Source organism: Macaca fascicularis, chromosome 1 (assembly GCF_037993035.2).
Source record: "Macaca fascicularis isolate 582-1 chromosome 1, T2T-MFA8v1.1".
In the NCBI taxonomy this organism is placed as follows: domain Eukaryota; kingdom Metazoa; phylum Chordata; class Mammalia; order Primates; family Cercopithecidae; genus Macaca; species Macaca fascicularis.
The window spans coordinates 21,134,584-21,156,522 of record NC_088375.1 but is presented as its reverse complement, the minus strand read 5'-3'; the positions used below and the strand labels follow the sequence as shown (position 1 = coordinate 21,156,522).

General features: G+C 41.5%; 1 protein-coding gene across 2 annotated transcripts in view; it reads left to right on the top strand.

Moving 5' to 3' along the window:
• LOC135972020 (uncharacterized) overlaps positions 1 to 21,939 on the top strand; it is a 54,616-nt gene that overhangs the window by 9,115 nt on the left and 23,562 nt on the right. Inside the window, exon 2 of one of the 2 annotated variants that reach the window (XM_074000558.1) lies at positions 6,839 to 6,935. The gene's annotated coding sequence lies outside the window, so the exon portion shown is untranslated. Of the gene's footprint in view, positions 1 to 6,838; positions 6,975 to 21,939 lie in introns of those variants that run through there. The other variant, XM_074000631.1, reaches the window with a different exon arrangement.

The following is a 21,939-nucleotide window of genomic DNA, read 5'->3' as shown; positions in this document are numbered from 1 at the left end:
AAGATTTTCTCCTAGAGTTAATATTAACTAAAACAAAACACTTCTAACTATTTATTCTACCCTGATGATTAATTTTTTAAAGAAAATAACTATTTTTCTACATAAGGAATTTATAATAACATAATTGTGCCATTATTTCTTTAGAACAAACCAGACTATATTGTGTTAAGAGCCATTTCTACCCTGATTGATATTGAACTATTTACCTGAAGTCACTGTTGATCCCCTTACCACAGCCCAGGTGTAACGGTGTATGGGGAATTAGTACATTTTATTTCACCCTGTTATATTTTTATTTTAGGTTGAAAGACAGAAAGCAGAATGGGAAACAATGCAGGTGGTTAGCTAAGTAGAAAGTAGAAATTTAAACTAAGATTCTAATCTCAAGATAAATCAGACTTGGCAGGTATTGCAGAGATTTTGTGTGGATTACAAATACAGCAGCCATCACGCCATCAACCAGACTTCATGGAATACTTGCACTTGTCAGACCCTGTGTTTTCACAACCAAAAGTTAAGACACATTACTTACCAGTACAAAATAATGTTTTCACTTTGGATTCTTCCCTGTGTGAGAAACTATAATGCTCTTATATCTGCTTGAGTCCAGATTCCTGTCTAGTAATCCATTTTTCACATCGTCACAATCTACCTTTTTTATCTGACATAATCATCCAGTACTGTTTAAAATGTATTCTCTGCTTTAATCAGGCTAGCTTCCTTACACAATCCTGGTTCATATAGCTGTCGTTTTTAGTAGCTTACTTCTACTCTGTGCGCCTTGCTCCTTTTCCATTTAGGATTCCCTTTGCCCTCTTTTCAACCTAGCCAAATTTAGTTCGGCTACCACTTCTTTCACCAGTCCTTCAGTTTCCACTTCACTTCATACAGATCTTTCTTTTACTTAGTCTCCCATTATATATAACTACTATCTCTTCCACATAATTATTGTATTAGCCGTTCTAAACACTGCTATAAAGAACTGCCCAGGACTGAATAATTTTTAAAGAAAAGCGGTTTAGTTGACTCACAGTTCTGCATGGCTGGGGAAGCCTCTGAAAACTTACAGTCATGGTGGAAGAGGAAGCAGGCATGTCTTACATGGCAGCAGGTGAGAGAGCAAGTGAAGGAAGCCAAGTGGGAATAGCTCCTTATAAAACCATCAGATCTCATGAGAACTCACTCACTATCATGAGAACAGCATGGGAGAAACCACCCCCATGACCCAGTCACCTCCCACCAATTCCCTCCCTCAACACCTGGGATTACAATTCAAAATGAGATTCGGGTAGGGACACAAAGCCAAACCATATCAATTGTATATAAGCAAGTCTTGTTTTATTACACGTCACTTTATTATGCTTTGCAGATACTGTGTTTTTGACGAATTAAAGGTTTGTGGCAACCCCGCATTGAGTAAGCCTGTTAGTGCCATTGTTAACAGTGGCATGTGCTCAATTTGTGTCTTTGTCATGTTTTGGTAATTCTCTCAATATTTTAGACTTTTTAATTATGTATCTATTATGGTGATCTGCAATCAGTAATCTTTGATGTTACTATTGTAATTGTTTTGGGGCACCAAGAACCACACCCATATAAGAGAACAAACTTAATAAGTAAATGTTGAGTGTGTTCTAACTGCTTTATTGACCGGCCATTTTCCCATCTCTCTCCCTCTCCTTGGGCCTGCCTATTTCTTGAGATACAACAATATTTGAATTAGGCCAATTAATAACCATATAATGTCCTCTAAGCCTTCAAGTGAAAGAAAGAGTCAAATGTCTCACTTAAAATAAAAACCAGAAATGATTAAGCTTAGTGAGGAAAGCATATCAAAAGCTAAGATAGGCCAAAAGCTAGGCCTCTTGTGCCAAACAGCCAATTTGTGAATGCAAAGGAAAAGTTCTTGAAGGAAATTAAAAGTGCTTGTCCAGTGAACACACAAATGATAAGAAAGCACAACAGTCATATTGCTGATATGGAGAAAGTTTGAGTGGTCTGGATAGATCCAATCAGCCACAACATTTTCTTAAACCAAAGCCTAATCCAGAGCAAGGCAGTAGCTCTCTTTAATTATATGAAGGCTGAGAGACAGGAGGAAGAAGAAAAGTTTGAAGCTATCAGAGGTTGGTTTATGAGGCTTAAGGAAAGAAGCCATCTTTCATAAAAGTGTGATATGGTTAGGCTTTGTGTCTCCACCCAAATCTCATCTTGAATTATAATCCCCCTAATCCCTTCATACTGCTATAAAGAACTGCCTGAGACTGGGTAATTTATAAAGGAAAGAGGTTTAATTGACTTACAGTTCAGGTTGGCTGAGGAGGCCTCAGGGAACTTACAATCATGGCGGAAGGCAAAGGGGAAGCAAGGCACGTGTCAGGGGAGAGACCAGGTAGAGGTAATTGGACTCTGGGGGTGGTTTCCCCCATTCTGTTCTGATAGTGAGTTCACATGAGATCTGATGGTTTTACAAGGGGCTCTTCCCCCTTTGCTCGGCATTTCTCTTTCCTGCCGCCTTGTGAAGAAGGTGCCTTGCTTCCCCTTTGCCTTCTGCCATGATTATAGGTTTCCTGAGGCCTCCTCAGCCAAGCTGAACTGTAAGTCAATTAAACCTCTTTCCTTTATAAATTACCCAGTCTCAGGCAGTTCTTTATAGCAGTATGAAAATGGACTAATACAAAGTATAAAGTGAAGCAGCAAGTACTAAGGTAGAAGCTGCAACAGATTATGCAGAAACTCTAGCTAAGATGATGAAAGTGACTACACTAAACAACAGATTTTCAATGTAGACAAAACACCTTCCTTTGAAAGAAGATGTCATTTAGGACTTTCATAGCTAGAGAAGAGAAGACAGTGCCTGGCTGCAAAGCTTCAAAGGACAGAATGACTCTTGTTAGGGAAAATGCAACTGATGACTTAAGTTGAGGCCAGTGCTCATTGAAGATTCTGAAAATTCTACAGCCCTTAAGAATTATGCTGAATCTACTCTGCCTCTACTCTGTCAATGGAACAACAAATCCCGGATGACAGCACATCTATTTAAAGCATGGTTTCCTGAATATTTTAAGCTCCCTATTGAGACTCTGTTGAGAGCAGGAAAAAAAGATTTATTTCATATTACTGCTTGTTAATAATGTACCTAGTCACCCAAGAGCCCTGATTGAGATTTACAAGGAGATTAATATTGCTTCTTGCCTGCTAATACAACATCTATTCTGCAGCCCATGGATCAAAGAATAATTTCAAACTTCAAATCTTATTATTTGAGAAATATACGTCATAAGGCTAGACCTGCTTCAGTGGTTCCACTTATAGATATGGCAAAGTAAACTGAAAACCTTCTGGAAAGGATTCACCATTCTAGATGCCATTAAGATCATTTGTGATTTGTGAGAGGAGGTCAAAATGTCAATTTATCATAATAGAAATTTGGAAGAAGTTAATTCCAAGCCTTATGAATGACTTCAAGACTTTAGTAGAGGAAGTACCTGAAGATGTGATGGAAATAGCAAGAGAACTAGAATTAGAAGTGGCACCTGAATATATGACTCAATTGCTGCAATATTAGAATAAAACTTGAGTGGATGAGGAGTTGCTTCTTGTGGATAAGCAAGAAAAAAAAGGTTTCCTTAGATGGAATGTATTGCTGGTAAAGATTCTCTGAACATTGTTACATTGTTGAAATGACAGCAAAGGATTTAGAATATTACAAAACTTTGTTCATAAAGCAGTGGCAGGGTTTGAGACTACTGACTCCAATTTTGTAAGATGTTCTATAGGTAAAATGCTATCAAATACCATTACATTCTACAGAGAAATCTTCCATGAAAGGAAAAGTCAATTGATGTGGCCAACTTCATTTGTTGTCTTATTTTAAGAAATTGCTGCAGCCACCTAAACCTTCAGCAACCACCAGCCCCTGCTTTTATTTTGTCACCCAAGTGGGAGTGCAGGGGCACCACCATAGCTCACTGTGACCTCTGTCTCCCCAGCTCAAGCAGTCCTCCTGCCTCAGCCTCCCAAAGTGCTGGGATTACAGGCATGAGCCACTGCACCCGGCATATCGACCACCACCCTGATCAGTCAGTCAGTAGTCATCAATACCAAGGCAAGACCCTCTATAAGCAAAAGATTATCACTCACTAAAGACTCATGAGCATTAGCATTTTTTAGCAATAAAGTATTTTTAAATTAGGATTTGTATATTTTTAAACATAATGTTATTGCACATTTAACAGACTATAGTGTAGACATAACTGTTTATGTGCACTAAGAAACCAAAAAATTTGTGTCATTCCCTTTTTTGTGATACTCACTTTATTGCAATGGTGTGGAACTGAACCTACAATATCTCTGAGGTATGCCTATACATAATTATATACTATTTTATATTGGTTTTGAGTCATTTCATGCATGTAAATTTGAGTGTCTTAATTAAATTGCAATACCTTTAAAGTCAAAGACTGAGTCTTTGGACTGTGTATTCTCATGACAGTGAACTATTGACATGGCTCAAGACGTTGACCCGTTTTGGTTCCTGATGAAGTTTTGTTAATTTAAATGAGAAAAATAAGGACAGTGAAGTAAGTTTTTTTATAAAACTAAATTTATTTGGTTTATAAAACAGTTTAATATTATACCCTTCCTATATTTTTTGTGTCAAGTTATCTCTTTTTCTAGATGATTATAATAGATGATAATTTTTAAATGTTTCTATTTGTCAAAGTACAACATTGTCAATCCTGTGTCAATGTCTAACTTTTCCTTGTACTCATTCAAATAATCTCATAGTCGGAGCTTATTAAATACTCATTGTGTCACACAATATCCTGGTAAACACTGAAATGGGGAGGGGTTACTTTCGTTCTATTTTAGAGTGGCACAGTTTCTATGGTATAGTGACTAATCTGAACTAATATGTAAAAGATTAAGAATCACTTGAGAATCATTTTCAAAGAATAACTTTTTTAAATGTAGCACACTGCTGACTTGTGTAAAAATTAAGTGTGTTGCTGAACTTGTTTGAAACTCAAATTTTTGGACCCCACCCACAGACCAACTGAATCAGGATCTCTGGGTTTAGGAACTTTAAACTCACACTTTAAAGTAGTTCTGCAAGTGATTAGGATGCAGATGCTTCACGGAGTTAAGAACAACTGCTATCCTAGCAGGCTGATACAGATATAAGTTTCTATCTCATTTCTGCCAGTTACTGGTCATTGTTTCCTGGATAAGGTTTCTAAACATCTTTAAGTCTCAGTTTATTCTTCTATAAAATATGGTTACTAATAAGGCTGCTGTGGTGAAGGTTAAATGAGATAATGGATATAAACTAGTGTTACAATGAAGGTGGTCAATAATTATTAATTTACTTCTTTTCCTTCCTTTGAAATTCCGTTGTACTTCAGTGATGGGTAGTGTAAAGAGTTTCTGATTCATGTACTAGACATTGCTTTTGGCCGCAGATCTCATCACTGAACCAATCATGTGTTACTAAAGCTCCTTTTCTTTCTTTCTTTCTTTTTCTTTTTTTTTTTTTATTACTCTTGAAACCAAAGTTATCTCACTTGCTATTAAGTTGCAGAAGTACAGTACTTTCCTAATCCCCAGGCTTCTGCTTCTCCCATCCTTAACCCGCATGGGACCCAGTGGAAGAATTAATGGACTAGAAATCGTTTGGGTATTGATTTCCTACTTAGTAAAATGATGGACTTTTTCACATGATTTGATATATCCTTTCTGTTAAAAAAAAAAAAAAAGTTCTCACTTTCATGTCACACATAAAATTGAGAAGACATTATTAAGTTCTCCCACTATTTTACCACTTGCCAATGTAGGCTCCTAGATTTATGTGGAAGAAAATTGTTTCATTTCAGAGAAGAAAATAAGCAGAGAATCTACTAGAATCAGTTTTTACTTGACATTGTCATCTCTTTGACTTAGAAAAGGGATGTGGTAGAGAGAGATAGCAGCTAGAGATCTAAGGGCAGGAAAACCATGCTTTGAGGAACCTTATCCCATATCAGAATCTCAGTAGCTCTTCCCTGTGTTTCAGCCACACCTCTTACAGGAGTTGTTCCCAAGTGGGAGGTGAGCTCTTTTTATATATTCAGAATATATATAATTCAGAAATTGGGAGATTCGAAGTAAGGTATAATGCATCGGTTTGCTAGGGCTGCCATAACAAAGGATATTGGAGTGGTGCATCTACAAGCCAAGGAATGCCAAAGATTTGCCAGCAAACCACCAGAAGCCAGGCAGAGGCATGGAACAGATTCATCCTCACAGCCCTCAGAAGGCATCAACCTTGCTAATATCTTGATCTAGTACTTCTAGGCTCCAGGACTGTGAGACAATGAATTTCTGTTGTTTAAGCTACCTAGTTTGTGGTACTTATCTTCACATGGCATTCTTGTGTGTATTTGTATATCCAAATTTCTGTTTTTTAATAAGGACATTGATCATATTTTATTAGGGTAAGACCCACCCTAGTGACCTCAGTTTAACTTGATTTCCTCTACAAAGACCCTATTTACAAATAAGATCACATTCTGAAGTGTTGGGGATTAGGATTTCAACATATCTCTTTTGGAGGGCACAATTCAACCCATAAAACATGGTTCACAGCATCATGAGCCAGAAGCCTTCCTGGGCAGGATCTATATAAATAGCCTGAGGGCTCAAACCGGGACAAATATACCAGCTTGCCTCAGAACAAAATGCAATTCCTGGATTTTTACCTCCTTTGAAAACTGAGTACTAATTACTTATTTTTGTATTACCAATGCTCTTTTAGTGCAACATGCTGAGTACATGTGATTCATTTTATTTTTCTTAGAAACAGAGCTCTTAAAAAGCACTGTCTGGATATCTTCAGAGGGAAAAAGGAGAAAGTTAATTGAATCGGTGACACTTCAGATCTCTCACAGAGGAAGGTAAGGTTTCAGTCAACAACACATAGAGGATTATCCTCATTTACCCAGGACTGACAATGTGAATTCTAAAGCTGTGCATGTAGTGAATATACAAGATAAAATTGAAATAAGAATAATGGAATAGCAGTTTAGAAATGATTAAAATGTGCCCAAGCCCTGAGTTTTCAGATAACATGATAGTTTTCTAATAGTGAACATGTTTAAGATGTATAGCCATAAAAAAGATTTAAAAAAGAAAGAAACAGATGTATAGCCAACTTTTAATAATCTGTGCTATACACTCCATAGCAGGTCTGAAGGTAGCTGTATACCAGCAGCAGAAGGTGTACCCTGGAGCACAGTTTTGGGGCAGTACTCCCAGCTGACCAGCTGAGGACTAGTGACCCTACTTAAGAAGAGTTGGCTAAGAGGATAGTCAAGTGAAGGGAATGTGCTACAAGAGAATCATGGTAGATAGAGATGCCTACAAAAGGGAGTGTCTGTCTTCTTGTTCCTTTCTGATCTGTAGAACCTGCAGGTTCACTGTAGAGCTCCCATTGGAGCACAGTGGAGCATGAAGAGAGAATCCTTAGGAGAGCTTACCAAGGAATTTAGGGGAAGAGTGTGTTTACAAACATGGGGAAAAGTATTTACTTCTCATTTAGATGTTCTGCAGGCAGAAAGCTTAGTAGTGTAGGCTGTATTTGTAGGGCTGCAAGCCACCAAAGTAAAGACTACTTGGAAGAGAACCAATCTTTTCTGAAGCTCTGTGTGAAAAGATACAGTGGTCGGGGTGGGGTGCAGAATCTCTAGAGCAGCTCATACAGCCACAGGGCAAAGAGAGGGAACCCCTACACTGAAAAAAAGATTGCAGCAGGGATGGAGGGCTAGTACTTTTAGGACAACTAGACACTTCTGAGAGTGAGGACTTCTGAAAGTGAGGACACCAAACCAACAGAAGCCACCAGGACAGCACACAGCCATTCCAAAATTCCAAACCAGGATCATTCCAGAAAAGCTTTATATCCCAGTCTAGTATATGGATGGTTTTGTAAGATGACCTATGATTTTTCTGTTCCTCCTTCCTGCCCCTAACTTCAGAGAAACAGACCTGGAAAGAGGGAAGGGAGGAGTGAAAGAGCGTGCTATACTTTACCTTCTCCCCTTCTATTTTAAACCGGACAAATCTATATTTTAATTATTAAAAGTAACCAGAAAGTTATATGGTCTGTCCAGGATGGCATTAAAGAAAATGAGAGAGAAAAGTTTAAGATAGCATGGTTGGAGACAATAATTGGAAGAAACCAAGTACTTCAAGTTATATAACGCCCTGTCTTATAAACACTCTCGAACCAATAATAATGCTATTACTGGAAGACATCTTCAGTGTTGAAATGCTACACATAACTGAAGACTACTTGTTAGAGCAAGACCTTAAGAACTTCTTTACTGACTATTCCCAACATGTGGCGCTGGTAATCATTAAAGAATCATTGTATTGGCTGTTAAACATCTCGGGATCCCCTGTTTAAATCAAATTAACAAAACACTTATTTAACAAATATATATTGATTGCCAATTATGAAGTAGATGCTATAGTAGGTGTTGGCAGTATAAATATGAAGAAGACATTGTGTGTGCATATTAATATACAGCGAATTAAACTTCAGCCAGAGAAGTACTATACTAGAAGGTTGACAGAAGTGTGGTGGTAGCTCCCAGGAGGAAGCAGTTGGCATCCTTGGAAATGAGTAGTCTTCACAGAAAGTATGACATTTGACCTGCTTCTTAGAGGAGATGCATATTAAACCTATTAAATCCATATCAGCCTTTAACACCTTTGCTCAGATTAGTTTCTTGACCTGTTTTTCCACCTGGTGAGCAGATAAGAGCAGGACAGGAAAGTTCTGATGAAAGGAAGAAGTGCCACAGAGAGAATGCCTTGCAAGGAAAGAAGCCGGGCAGGCAGGATCCCCTGAGTATCCTAAGGAGAAGTACCAGCGATTTAGGGAAGAAAATTGCTGCCAGAAGGGCAGGAAATAAAAATTATGACCTAGATCATTTTACTTATGTCTTCTCTGGTTCTGTGAATATATCTCGGGTGTCCTTTTATAATCACATTTCATTAACCAGGCAAGATTAATCAGTGACCAGATAGGACAGTCACTGACTCTCAAGACCTTATGCTTTGAGGCCGGGCGCGGTGGCTCAAGCCTGTAATCCCAGCACTTTGAGAGGCCGAGATGGGCGGATCACGAGGTCAGGAGATCAAGACCATCCTGGCTAACACGGTGAAACCCCGTCTCTACTAAAAAATACAAAATATTAGCCGGGCGTGGTGGCGGGCGCCTGTAGTCCCAGCTACTCCGGAGGCTGAGGGAGGAGAATGGCGTGAACCCGGGAGTCGGAGCTTGCAGTGAGCTGAGATCGGGTCACTGCACTCCAGCCTGGGCGACAGAGCGAGACTCCGTCTCAAAAAAAAAAAAAAGACTTTATGCTTTGAAACAATGTGTACAAATGTATAGAGAGACACGTAGACCAGCGGTCTCCAACCTTTTTGGCACCGGGGACTCTTTTTTGGAAGACAGTTTTTCCACGGGATGGGATGGTGGAGCAGGAGTTTTTGTTAGGGGCGTTGGATGTGTAGGGGGTTGGTTTCAGGATGAAACTGTTCCACCTCAGATCATCAGGCATTAATTAGATTCTCATTAGTAGTGTGCAATCTAGATCCCTCACATGAGCAGTTCACAATAGGGTTCACACTCCTATGAGAATCAAACATGCGGCTGATCTGATGGGAGGCAGAGCTCAGGCAGGTGGTAATGCTCACTGACCGCCACTCACTTCCTGCTGTGTGGCCTGGTTCCTAACAGGCCACAGACCAGTACCTGTCTGCAGCTAGGGGGTTGGGAACCCCTGATTGTATACCAGTAAAACAAGGGCTGATAGAGCTGCTAATGCCAGCCTCAAATGAGTGAATGAGCAAATACAGAAGTACAGTTCAAGTATACAGAAGTTCTCTTCATCCTTGTAGCTCTTTGAAGTTTTGATGATTCTACTTTGTATTTTTAAGTTCCAATTTTAATGCAATGTGTGTAATTGAGTGCTAGTTGTGTAATTTGGAGCAAGTCTCTGCAAGATCTCTTTTTAAAAAAATAATCCAAAAACTAGAAGATTGGACTAAATTACCACTATGATTCTTTTCAAAGCTATCTTAATTTACGACTATTTGAAGTTACTTCAGTCAGTGCTAATGATACCGTAGTCACAGATTTGAACCACTGAGATGCAATTCACTTATTTAAAAACTACTTGATAAGGGTTTGTTGGGAGGATTGCTAGATAAAATATGGGACACCTAGTTAAATTTGAATTTCACATAAAGAATGAAGATTTTTAATGTAAGTATGTTTCATATATTTGAATATGTAAAAATATCCAAATATACTTAAAATTTATTTGTTCTCCATTTGAAATTAAAGTTTAACTATGTGTTCTTTCAAAATATAGCATTCTTACATCTATGTTAGCTTCAATACAGAAGCTACGCTCTGTGGAAGACAAAATGGTGTATCAGTCATAGATCCTTCACTCAGTCTAGAGGGGCAAATGAGAGTCAAATATTAATAATGATATTACAAAATGAGTTCATGAGAAATACCCTTAGAGAGTGCTATAAAGGTTTTGCAGGAGGGACAAATTACTTCCAGCTACAAAAGCAAGAGAAGAACTTGAGCTGGGCTGAGAAAGATGGCAGGATCAAGGCTTCTGAATGTGGTGTGAGGAAGAGGTAAGGTCATTTCCAGTAGAGTGAACGGCTTGAGTAAAAGCATGGAGATGGGAAAGCACAGAGGAAGAGAGGAGAGCTAATCATTTGGTTTGACTGTGGCTTGATTGGGTAAAGGGAAATTAAAGCAGAAAATATTAGAAAGGGAAGGCAGGGGCATACCAAGGGAGCCAGAGGTAGGAGGGATGAAGGCTAGAAATCTGAATAAGCAAAGGCATTTGATTTGATGCTTGAAGGTTTTTGATCCAGGGTGACACTGCATGCCAATAGCGACAAGGGAGGGTGTAAAGAATCATCCCAAATGAATCACTTCCAAGAAAAACTTGGAAGTGTAGTTTTTAACACATAGCTTAAGAAACATATTAGGTGAAAAGGAAATATAGGTAAGTGGGAAAATCACAAGCTTAGGTATGAAAAGATTCTGGGTTCAAATCTACATTTTCCTTCTGTATGATTGTAAGTTATTTCCTATCTGAAACTCAGTTCCTTGCATATACAAAAGACTACAAATGCTCTCATTATGCTTGGAAGTTATAAGTACCACTGTATACCTGGCATATATTAGGAGCTCACTAAGTACTAATTGCCACATGAGTTATTATTTACTTATTACTTATTCTCCTCTAGTCTTCAGAGTATCTTATTTTATTGTAGCAGGTGAAGATGCTCCCAAGAGATTAAAAAAATTTTTTTCAAAATATTTTTATTTTTATGAAAAAAATCTTTTTCTTAAAGTAAAAAACAACATATCTATCTGAACTTAAAAAAAAAAAAAGGAAAAATTAAGAAGCCAGTATTTGGAAAATTTGGTCCAAATACTTACTTTAAATTGGTTTCTTCAATACTAGAGAAAGCAAGATTTTCTTCCTAATTGGTATATCACATGGTTAAACCAGGAACCCTGGGAAAAGCTGGGGTATCTTTCGATAATTATGAAGTGAAAGCAAGAATTTCTATTTAATTATTTACAGCCTGACCAAATAGTATAGAATTTAGGTCAGCAGGTGAACCAGGGAGTCTCACGAATCCTGTGTACTTAAAGGAATAACAAAGCAGGGGGCTCATGGCCCATGAAAGCCAGAGTGAAGGGGAGAATTGAGCAGTAATAGGCTCATTTTTTTTTTTTCTTTATAAAGACTTATTCTGGGCCTGGCGTGGTGTCTCACGCCTTTAATCCCAGCACTTTGGGAGGCCAAGATGGGAGGATCAGTTGAGCTCAGGAGTTTGAGACCAGCCTGGACAACATGGTGAAACCCTATCACTACAAAAAGTACAAAACTTAACTGGGTGTGGTGGCATGCACCTGTAGTTCCAGCTACTCAGGAAGCTGAAGTGGCACAACCACTTGAACCCAAGAGGCCTGGGCTGCAGTGAGCTAAGATGGTGCCACTGCACTCCAGCCTCAGTGACTGAGCAAGACCCTGTCTCAAAAAAAAAAAAAAAAAAGACTCATTCTGAATAATTGCCCTTGTTTCTGATTTTTTTCTCTAGAATTCTGATTTTTTCCTCCATCTCAGTTGTGTCTTTGTCCATTAAAATAGGCCACAATGATTGATGATACATTTGTTCTCTGACATAGCACCTAGAGGAACGGTTACCAAAGTGTCCTGTGCCGTGTCAAAGGCTGAAATAACCACCATTGCTGAAATTATGTGTTTATAGATAACACCTCCCTATTTTGGCATTTTTCTTTCAAAAATGAATTATCACCAGTACCTGCCTTTATTCATATATTTTCTCCTCAACCTCGTTGCTGAGTATCTAAAATAGATTTGCAGCTGAAGAACTACTCATTCCCTTGTCTTCCCATACCAGGCCTATAGCCTGCTTTCAAACTTATTCCTATGCACAGCACAACGTGAGCTGTATCTTAGGTTTATTCTCATACTTCGTATTCGGAGTCAATAAACTTGGTAAGTGCACAGCTGTGACACAGTAGGATTCCTACAGGCTTTAAGCAAATGTACGTGATTTTATCAGTCCCAGAAGACTAGCCCTTGAGTGATTTGCTTGGGTAACATTTTTGGCAGTGCTTCTTTCTTTGTTTTTGTTAATATTCTGGATTCATGTTTGTGAGACTCTCAAATTTATTTCAGATTAGATGAAGGTGACCTTCCCCTTCGCCAAGCAGAATCTCCCATGAGACTCATGAATCCTCTTTAGGCCAATTACAGCTATCACTTGTTAACTATTGGAGTACCTTCAGTCTTAAAAGAGCTGCTAGAAAATTAAGACTGCAACATGAAAGAAGAGCAAATGGTCAGGCATATCACACATTTTTATCAAGTGATTTGGTTTAGGACTTGATAACCTGGTTAGTACTTGTGCACTGAGAGACATTTTGAATTTAAAGTAAGATGGAGAAAGTGAAGGAAGCTAAATTACCGAAGATAGAAACACAATCAATCATATTCAGAACAGAAACATCTTGGGCTTGATGTCTGGGAACAATGAGAAGATTAGGCTGCTTTAGAACTTAGCTCTCATTTGTTGTGGTGACCTCCACCTGCAAGAGGACACTCTCCCATCCCAGTGAGACTGAGGTGAGAATCACAAGACCACTGCCCTCTATCTCATCTTTTCTCCAAGCCTTAGGCCATCATGGGATTCACTAACATCATTCACACGTCAGGAATGATATATCAGAGTGATCCCCTCTTTCCTGCTCATCTTTCTGCCTCTAGAAAAGACAGAATTTCACTGTTTACCTCGGGAAACATGAAAGTTAACGATAAATATAAATGATAGATGAAGCAAACATTGAAAGCTATAAAGTTGAAAGTAGGACCTAATACCCTGTGGTAATGTGTGCTCCTTTTTAAAAGAAAACACACATGAGTCATTTTAGAAAGGTTGATTTGTGCTACCTCTCCAAAATATTCTCAGAATAATTGCAGAGAAAAATTGTGACAAAACACTAGAGGCACCATTGGTGAAAGAAAACTGTATATTCTTGTCTTTCAATCAGGAAAGAATAATATTTACTTGATCGAAATGATTTTTTTCCTCAGAAACTGTAGTACTGGCTATTAGAAAACAGATAATTTAAACTATCATTTCTCAGAATGTTTTATCTCCATGACTCATAGATAGTTTCCCTCCGTGAGGAAATATCCCAGTGTTTGTTTTTGAGTTGTCATCAATACAAAGCAGCAGTACCTTCACATATACTGTGTTTCCAGCTTTTCAAAGCATTTTCACTTGTTTCTCAATTGTTTATTACAGTAATAACCCTGTGTTGACATTATTAGCTTCATTTTACAAACGAGGCAGCTCAGATTCAGACATTAAGGGACCTTCACAATATATTTAGCTGATGGTGGCAGAACCAAGGCAAAACCCAAAGTCCTTGCCAAAGGCCACCTCCATTTGTCTTCAATGGACTCCCTGAGTTTTTCATTGTTATTCTTCTGTGGTATGGCTGAAGCCCTCCAAATTTGGAAAAGACAAGCAAGTACAAGATAGGCACTTAGATTATCATTCCTCAACTGGCTTCTCCACAGGCTTTTCCTCCTAATATATAAAAAACAGCAATAAAGGACAGAAGACTAACATTTTAAACACTGAACTGTTGCTCAAATTTACTCCTCCTGTATAATATAATTTGTTCTTATAAGGTTGTAAAACTGCACTGCCTACTTAAATTGCATGTTTCACATGTCTATACTATTCAGCTCCTTTTCTCATCTCTGTGGTGCCTACCCCCAACATACTACTGGCTAAACAATTCCCATGAAACAGTGTTTGAATTTAAGAGGCAGGATTGCAAGAAACACAAATGGCCATCCTCTCATATATATGCTTCTATCACAGAAATTTGATTGTTCTCTAAAGGCAAGCATGGATTTTTTTTTTCTTCCAGCAGCTTCAAGGTAATTATCTACTTAACCTGCATAGTAGCAGTTGTTGGGGCTCAGAAAACCTGAAAATGTACCATTTTGGTATGCTAATTATTTAAACTAAGGGCACTTGGGAAACAGCAAATACAGGAAAGGGCTCTCTCTGAACTCCCTTAAGTGCCTGAAGATAGAGCCTCCAAAAAGTAACACAATTATCATAGGTATCCTCCCTGGGAGTCTCATCAGTGAAGGAAGATTAATTCACAGGAGACACCACCCTCCAGAAAGACTTTGTCACAAACTATCCATCACCTCTTCTTCCGATGAGATCCTTGGAGACAATGTTTATTACCTGAGAGATGTTATCTGTATAACAAGACAACCTTTGTTCTCCATGCATTCCCTCCTCTTACTCCCCTGCAACTTGTAGAGACACCACCGCCCATAAACCACCAACCCCTACGTCTTTCTTTAGCTCGGGATTCTATAAAAACTTCTATCATCTGGCCCCTCTTCAAGTCCTCTACTTTGTGGGACTCCTATGTGTAATTAAAATAGCTTTTCTCCTACTAAACTGTCTACTGTCAGTTTATTTCGTAGATTCAATTATTGAACCTTCAGAGGATAGAAAATTTTCTCTCCCCTACATAATTATAAGAGTAATTTGGAATTTTACTTGTTGTTTTATATCATTAGTTATCTTTATTTATATACACGCATATGTCCTCTCACTCTATCACTCCAAATGAAGTGATATGCACATATATATATATAAAATACATATTTCATATTTCTATGTCCTGTTTTCCCTCCATCCCTTGCATTTTGCCTTGTGTATTGTTAGTGTTCAAATAAATATTTGTTAAACAAAAAGGAAATGAAAGAATGAAAAGTTCTACAAACCTATCAATAGTAAACAATAGTGGCTGTACTTTTCTTTCAGAGAAACAAGTCAACAGTTTTCAAACAAAATCAGTCTTGGAGATATTTCCTAATGACTTAGTGTTATGCCCAGACCGTTTATTCCCCGAAGAAGACCACCAGAGTCCAGAGTCAAAGCTAAGCAGCAAGGATCTTTATTACAGGTTCGAACCTGGAGCTCTCACTTGCTCGTGAAACGAGACGGGCAGGAGAGCTCCCCTACTGAGCTCCGAACAATGTTATATAGTCTAAGGAAAGTAGGCATAGGATCATTATACAAATTAGAGGTATGATTGGCTGGAGTTTGAACAAAGCGATTTGGCAAACTATGATTGGTTCCCGCCATTTCTGATATTTCAGTACAACCCTTGAGGCGGAAGAGCAGTTTTACACAAAGGCAGTTAATTATATTGCATCAGGTTGCACGACCAGTTTATGGCTATCTTGCTTAAACACACCTTGTGACCTGGCTATCTTACTTAAACATTCCTTGTGACCTGGCCTCAGAAAGAGAAACATGTACTTACAGAACTTACGAAACCTCTGGTACGTGCAAAGATTAGAGAGCAGAACAAGGGTGTAGCGGGTGGGGGGCGGGTACACATCTATCTTTGTGTCCTTTCATTTCTCCCTTCTCATAAGTAACTGGATGTCCAATCTTGGATTTCCAGAGTCTTATAATATAGCCTCACTTTCTGGGTGCAGGAGAGGCTGGTGATGGCTACGGAGGACCATTAGTTGGATGGTATCAAACCTTTCTCTGACAAATTGTAAAATTTTATTTACCACACAGGGGCCTATAGTGAATAGAAGTAGTAAAGACATTAGGGGGCCTAAAAGGGGTGCCAGAAGGGAAAACATTGAAGAGCTCCACCAATTGTTAGTGGCTGTAGTGAATTGTTGCTTTTTCATTTCTAAGCTTAGTTCGTGTAGGCGTTGGACTCTTTCCTCAACTAACCCTGACTCATTTATATAGAAACAGCATTCTTCTTTGAGGAACATACAGGTACCTCCTTTCTCAGCCGTGAGTAAGTCTAAGGCTCTGCGGTTTTGAAGGGTGACCTGTGCTAGGGAGGTGAGCTGCCGCTGAAGGGAGGCTAGGGAATAGGCGGAGTCTTCCATAGCAACAGAGAACTGTTGTAACAGCTTGTCGTTTTCTATCATGGAGTGTTGTAGGGCCCCTCCTGCTAACCCCGCTGCGACGACAGAGGTGGTTAAGGATATTCCGGCAATTAGTGGTAGAAAAACTGCTCGTCTATGTCGCGCAGTTTTAGTTGGGGCGGTCCCTGCCCAGCCTATGAACTCTGCCGGGGTTAGCAGTGTCAGTCGGGGAACTAGGGTAACAGGGATACACAACTGTCCGTCAGAGATGCTTTTGGACAGAGTTTTTAACAGAGTCATATTACACCAGAAGAACACACCAGGGGGAGCATATATGGGACTATTAGGGTATGTAGCCGATTGGTTGCAGAGGCTGTTGCTAAATGCTGAATAACAATAGGGGTATTTCTCTTGGTATGGGTCACGGTACAGGGCTACATCGGGTATCGTGACTATCGATGAGTTAAAACCTGTATAGTTTGTGGGAGGGGAGGATAGAGGAACAGCCGTTAATGGTGGTCTTCCTAGGGTTGCACACATAAAGCAAGAGGACAGGTCGCCTAAACCAGTGAGGCTGGCGAATGCTAGCCCTTCCCGTAATAGAGTTAGCCAGGAGAAGGGCTGCAAGTCTTGTGATAACTTGGTTTCTTGCCTGTGGATTTGTTGAAGGGTTGAATCTGGACTAGACTTCTCCACAGATATAAATGGCTACTGGGCCAGGTACTAGTTGATGAGTAATATACTCCCCCATGTTGTGGGGTTGTCCACCGAGAGTCCCATGGGTCTCTAATTATCCAAGTGTAAGTGACGGGAGACTCAGTTTTGTAAAAATACCACCCTTGTCGTTCTCTCCAGTATCGGACAGAGTGCGTCTTACAGTAGCTATATGGGCAACCTGCACTCTGGTGCCACCAATAATTTTTACAATTATATTCAGTTTGATCATATTCAAAACAGATCATGGGTGTTGCTGGTTGGGCAATCTGGAACCTAGTGAAATTGAGGTAAACTATAGTATTACACCCTGAGGGGGGGCAGTCTGTGCTAGCTAGCAGTTTACCCGCTTGGGGGGTTTCCCCGGGGTGAGTTTTGTTTTCATAGAGCCAGAACCTCCAGACATAGGGATTAGATGGCGCAGCAGTGAGGAGAGTCAGATGCATAAGGCATAAAAGCATAGGTAAGCTAGACATGGTTACGGCTATGGGGATGACGGCGCAGGGTTAGCTTTAAGGGATTGTTCTTAGCTTTGTCTACAGTCCATGTAACCGGTGCTCCAGACGGCTCGAGAAGGTCGGATGTTGGGTCCACTGGTTTGACGTGTGTGTAGTGGATCCACGAAGCGATGCCTTCTACTTTGAGAGCGGTGGGAGTAGTCAGGAGTACTTGCAGTGGTCCTTTCCACCTGGGTTGAAGAGTTTCTTGCCGGTGGCACTTGACTAGGACCCAGTCTCCCGGCTGGAACGGATGAGGCGTCGGCGGAGGTCCTGCCTCGTACAGTTCTCGTAGTCTGGGCCAAATTTCCTGGTGAATTTTCTGTAAGGCTTGTAAGGAGAACAGGAGCTCAGAGACATTTTCAGTTTCAGGTTTGAGTAAGTCATCTTTTAGACTGGGGACCAGGGGTGGGGGTCTGCCATACATGATTTCATATGGTGTGAGGCCCAGTCTGTAAGGGGTATTTCGGGCCCGGAACAGAGCGTAGGGGAGAAGTACTACCCAATTAGCGCCAGTCTCCATGGTCAATTTAGTTAAGGTCTCCTTCAGAGTCCGATTCATCCTTTCTACCTGTCCTGAGCTTTGGGGCCTATAAGCACAATGTAATTTCCAATTTGCCCCCAGAATGGAAGCCAAATCCTGACTTACCTTAGCAACGAAGGCTGGTCCATTGTCTGACCCTATTTGGACGGGAAAGCCATACCTGGGGAGGATTTCTTCCAAAATTTTCTTTGCTACAACCTGAGCAGTTTCTCTCTTAGTTGGGAGCGCTTCTGTCCATCCTGAAAAAGTATCTACAAAGACAAGTAAGTACTGATACCCATATTTTCCAGGCTTTATCTCAGTAAAGTCTATTTCCCAATAGATACCAGGCCTAGTTCCTCTACACCTAATTCCTGTGGTGGTCTGGGTTTGGGGGCAAGCGTTGTTTAGTTGGCAGGCTTTGCAATTTGTTGTGACATCGCTGGCCAGTTCAGCTATGCGCCTGATTCTAAACTTGGCGTGCCTGATTAAGTCCATCATTCGCCGGGCACCCAGGTGGGTTGTCCGGTGGATGTGTTCCAACACCTGCCGTCCTAATTTTTCTGGTAGGATGGTTTGGTCATTTATATCAGTCCACCACCCATTCTTAACCTGTTTTAGTGGAAGCGTGTTCATCCATTCGCGATCCTGTTCGGTATAGTCGGGAAAACATGGCAAATTTCGCGGGCCAGGATCGGGGAGCTGGAGCGCGAGGAGCTGACTGGGAGCTTTTGCTATGCTCCTTGCGGTTTGGTCGGCTAAGAAGTTGCCTCGAGCAATTGGCGTAGTTGGTTTCTGATGCCCAGGGCAATGTACAATAGCCAATTTCTTTGGTTTCCACAAAGCAGTTAATAGAGCTAGGATCTCTTGCTTGTTTTTTATTTCTTTGCCTTCGGCTGTTAATAGTCCCCTTTCTCTGTAGATGGCCCCATGTATGTGCGCAGTAGCGAAAGCATAGCGGCTATCCGTGTATACTGTTAGTTTTTTCTCTGCCCCTAGGGTGAGGGCCTGTGTAAGGGCTATCAGTTCGGCTCTTTGGGCCGATGTCCCTGGAGGCAAGGGTTCCGCCCAGATTACCTCAGTCTCTGACGTTACAGCCGCTCCTGCATACCGCTGGCCTTGGTGGACATAGCTGCTGCCATCAGTGAACCAGGTGAGTTCTGTGTCGGGGAGCGGACGATCTTGCAGGTCCTCCCGCACCCCATGCACCTGAGCCAGTATCTCAGTGCACTCATGGGACGGGGCGTCCAAGTCTGGATTTGGCAGCAGTGAAGCAGGGTTTAAAGAGGTTGGGGGCAGAAAAGTTATTCTGAGGGGGTTTAACAGCAGTCCTTGATAGTGGGTGAGCCGGGCGTTACTCATCCATCGGTCCGGCGGCTGCCGGAGGACGCCTTCAATGGCATGCGGGGTTATAACGCGCAACTCTTGCCCCATGATAAGTTTATCAGCGTCTCAGACCATTAGGGCGGTCGCCGCGATTATCCGGAGGCAGGGTGGCCAGCCAGCAGCCACTGAATCTAATTTTTTTGACAAATAGGCAACTGGCCTCTGCCAGGGGCCTAGGTACTGTGTTAACACGGCTTTTGCAACACCCTTACTTTCATCCACGTATAAGTGGAAGGGTTTGGAGACATCAGGGAGCCCCAGCGCGGGGGCTGATAACAAGGCAGTTTTGATTTGCTGAAAGGCCAGCTCAGCCTCTTCCGTCCAATTGAAGGGCTGCCGTTCCTTTGTTGCCTGGTATAGGGGCTTGGCTAACTCAGCAAATCCGGGTATCCATAACCTACAGAACCCTGCCGACCCCAGGAATTCTCTCACTTGCCGTGTTGACTGGGGTCTAGGGATGCGTAGGACTGTTTCCTTTCGGGCTTTGGTTAGCCAGCGTTGCCCCCCTTTTAATAGGTACCCCAGATAAGTTACCTCCGACTTGCAGATCTGAGCCTTTGTTGCTGAGGCTCGGTAGCCTAGCTCCCCCAGAGTCTTCAGGAGGTCCTCAGTCCCTCGAACACAAGTTTCCGGGGACCTGGCCGCTATTAAGAGATCATCAACATATTGCAAAAGAGTTATTTCAGGGTGTTGCCGCCGGTACTCACCCAGATCTTCATGAAGGGCTTCATCGAACAGAGTTGGCGAGTTCTTGAACCCTTGTGGCAGTCTGGTCCATGTTAGCTGACCGTTGATGCCCCTCTCAGGATCCGTCCATTGAAATGCAAAGAGTTCTTGACTTTTGGGAGCCAGAGGAAGGCTGAAGAAAGCGTCTTTTAGATCAAGAACGGTATACCACTGTTTTTTGGGATGTAAGGCACTCAGAAGGGTGTATGGATTGGGCACAGTGGGATGTATGTCCATGACCCTTTTATTAACTTCTCTTAAATCCTGTACTGGCCTGTAGTCCGTACTGTTGGGTTTACGAACAGGTAACAGTGGAGTATTCCAGGATGAGTGGCAAGCCCGTAGGACTCCCTGGTCTAGGAGTCGGCGGATATGGGGCGTAATTCCTTCTCTTGCCTCCAGGGGCATAGGATATTGCCGAACCCGAACGGGGTCCGTCCCTGGCTTAACTTCCACAAATATGGCAGGTCGATGTTTAGCTAGCCCCAAGCCCCCAGTTTCTGCCCACGCTTCAGGGAAACGCTGGAGCCAAGAGTCAATTCCCTGATCAGGGGGCTTTTGCTCTTGATGGAGTCGGTACTCATCTTCTAAGGTGACAGTCAGGATAGATATTGGCCTGTTTTGGGAATCAGTTATCTTGGGCCCTTCTGGCTCAAAGTGGATTTGGGCCCCCATCTTTGTCAGCAAGTCCCTCCCTAGTAGAGGGCAGGGGCTCCCTGGGATGACTAGGAAGGAATGGGAGACTTTTCCCGTTCCTAAGTCTACAGTCCTCTGGGTTGTCCAGGGGTATTTTTTGATGCCTGTGGCCCCGTGCACCCAGGATGTTTTCTTAGACATTTTTCCAATTGGTTTGGTTAGGACTGAGCGTTCCGCCCCAGTATCGACCAAGAAGCGAACTGGGGACCCCTCCACTTGCAAAGTTACCCTGGGTTCGGGGAGGGGGTCCGAACCCCGTCCTCCCTAGTCAGAGTCTTGGGTAACGAGTACGGAGGTAGGGTTAGCTGGTCTCCGTTTCTTTGGGCAGTCTTTAATCCAGTGGCCACGTTCCTTGCAATAAGCACACTGATCTTTTTCTAATCCTTGCCTAGGGCCTTGCTTTTTCTGCTTTCTGTTTTGGCCATTTCCTGCCTGGGGGAAAGCTGCTACTAAGACTTTGGTCATTTCTTTGGTTGCCTTGAACTGTTTTTCTTCTGGAGTATCCCTATTATTATAAACTCGCTGGGCCATCTGAAGGAGGTCCTGAATCTGCTTTCCCTCTAAACCTTCTAATTTCTGGAGTTTTCTTTTAATATCTGGTGTTGCCTGGTTTACAAAGGACATTACTACCGCTGCCTGATTTTCCGGTGCTTCCGGGTCCATAGGGGTAAACTGTCTGAAGGCTTCCATTAATCTCTCTAAATACACAGCGGGGCTTTCTGTCTTACCTTGTAACACAGAATATACTTTAGCCAAATTGGTGGGCTTGCGAGCTGCAGCCCGGAGACCCGCCATTAGAGTCTGGCGATAAATGAGCAGTCGTCCCCTACCTTCT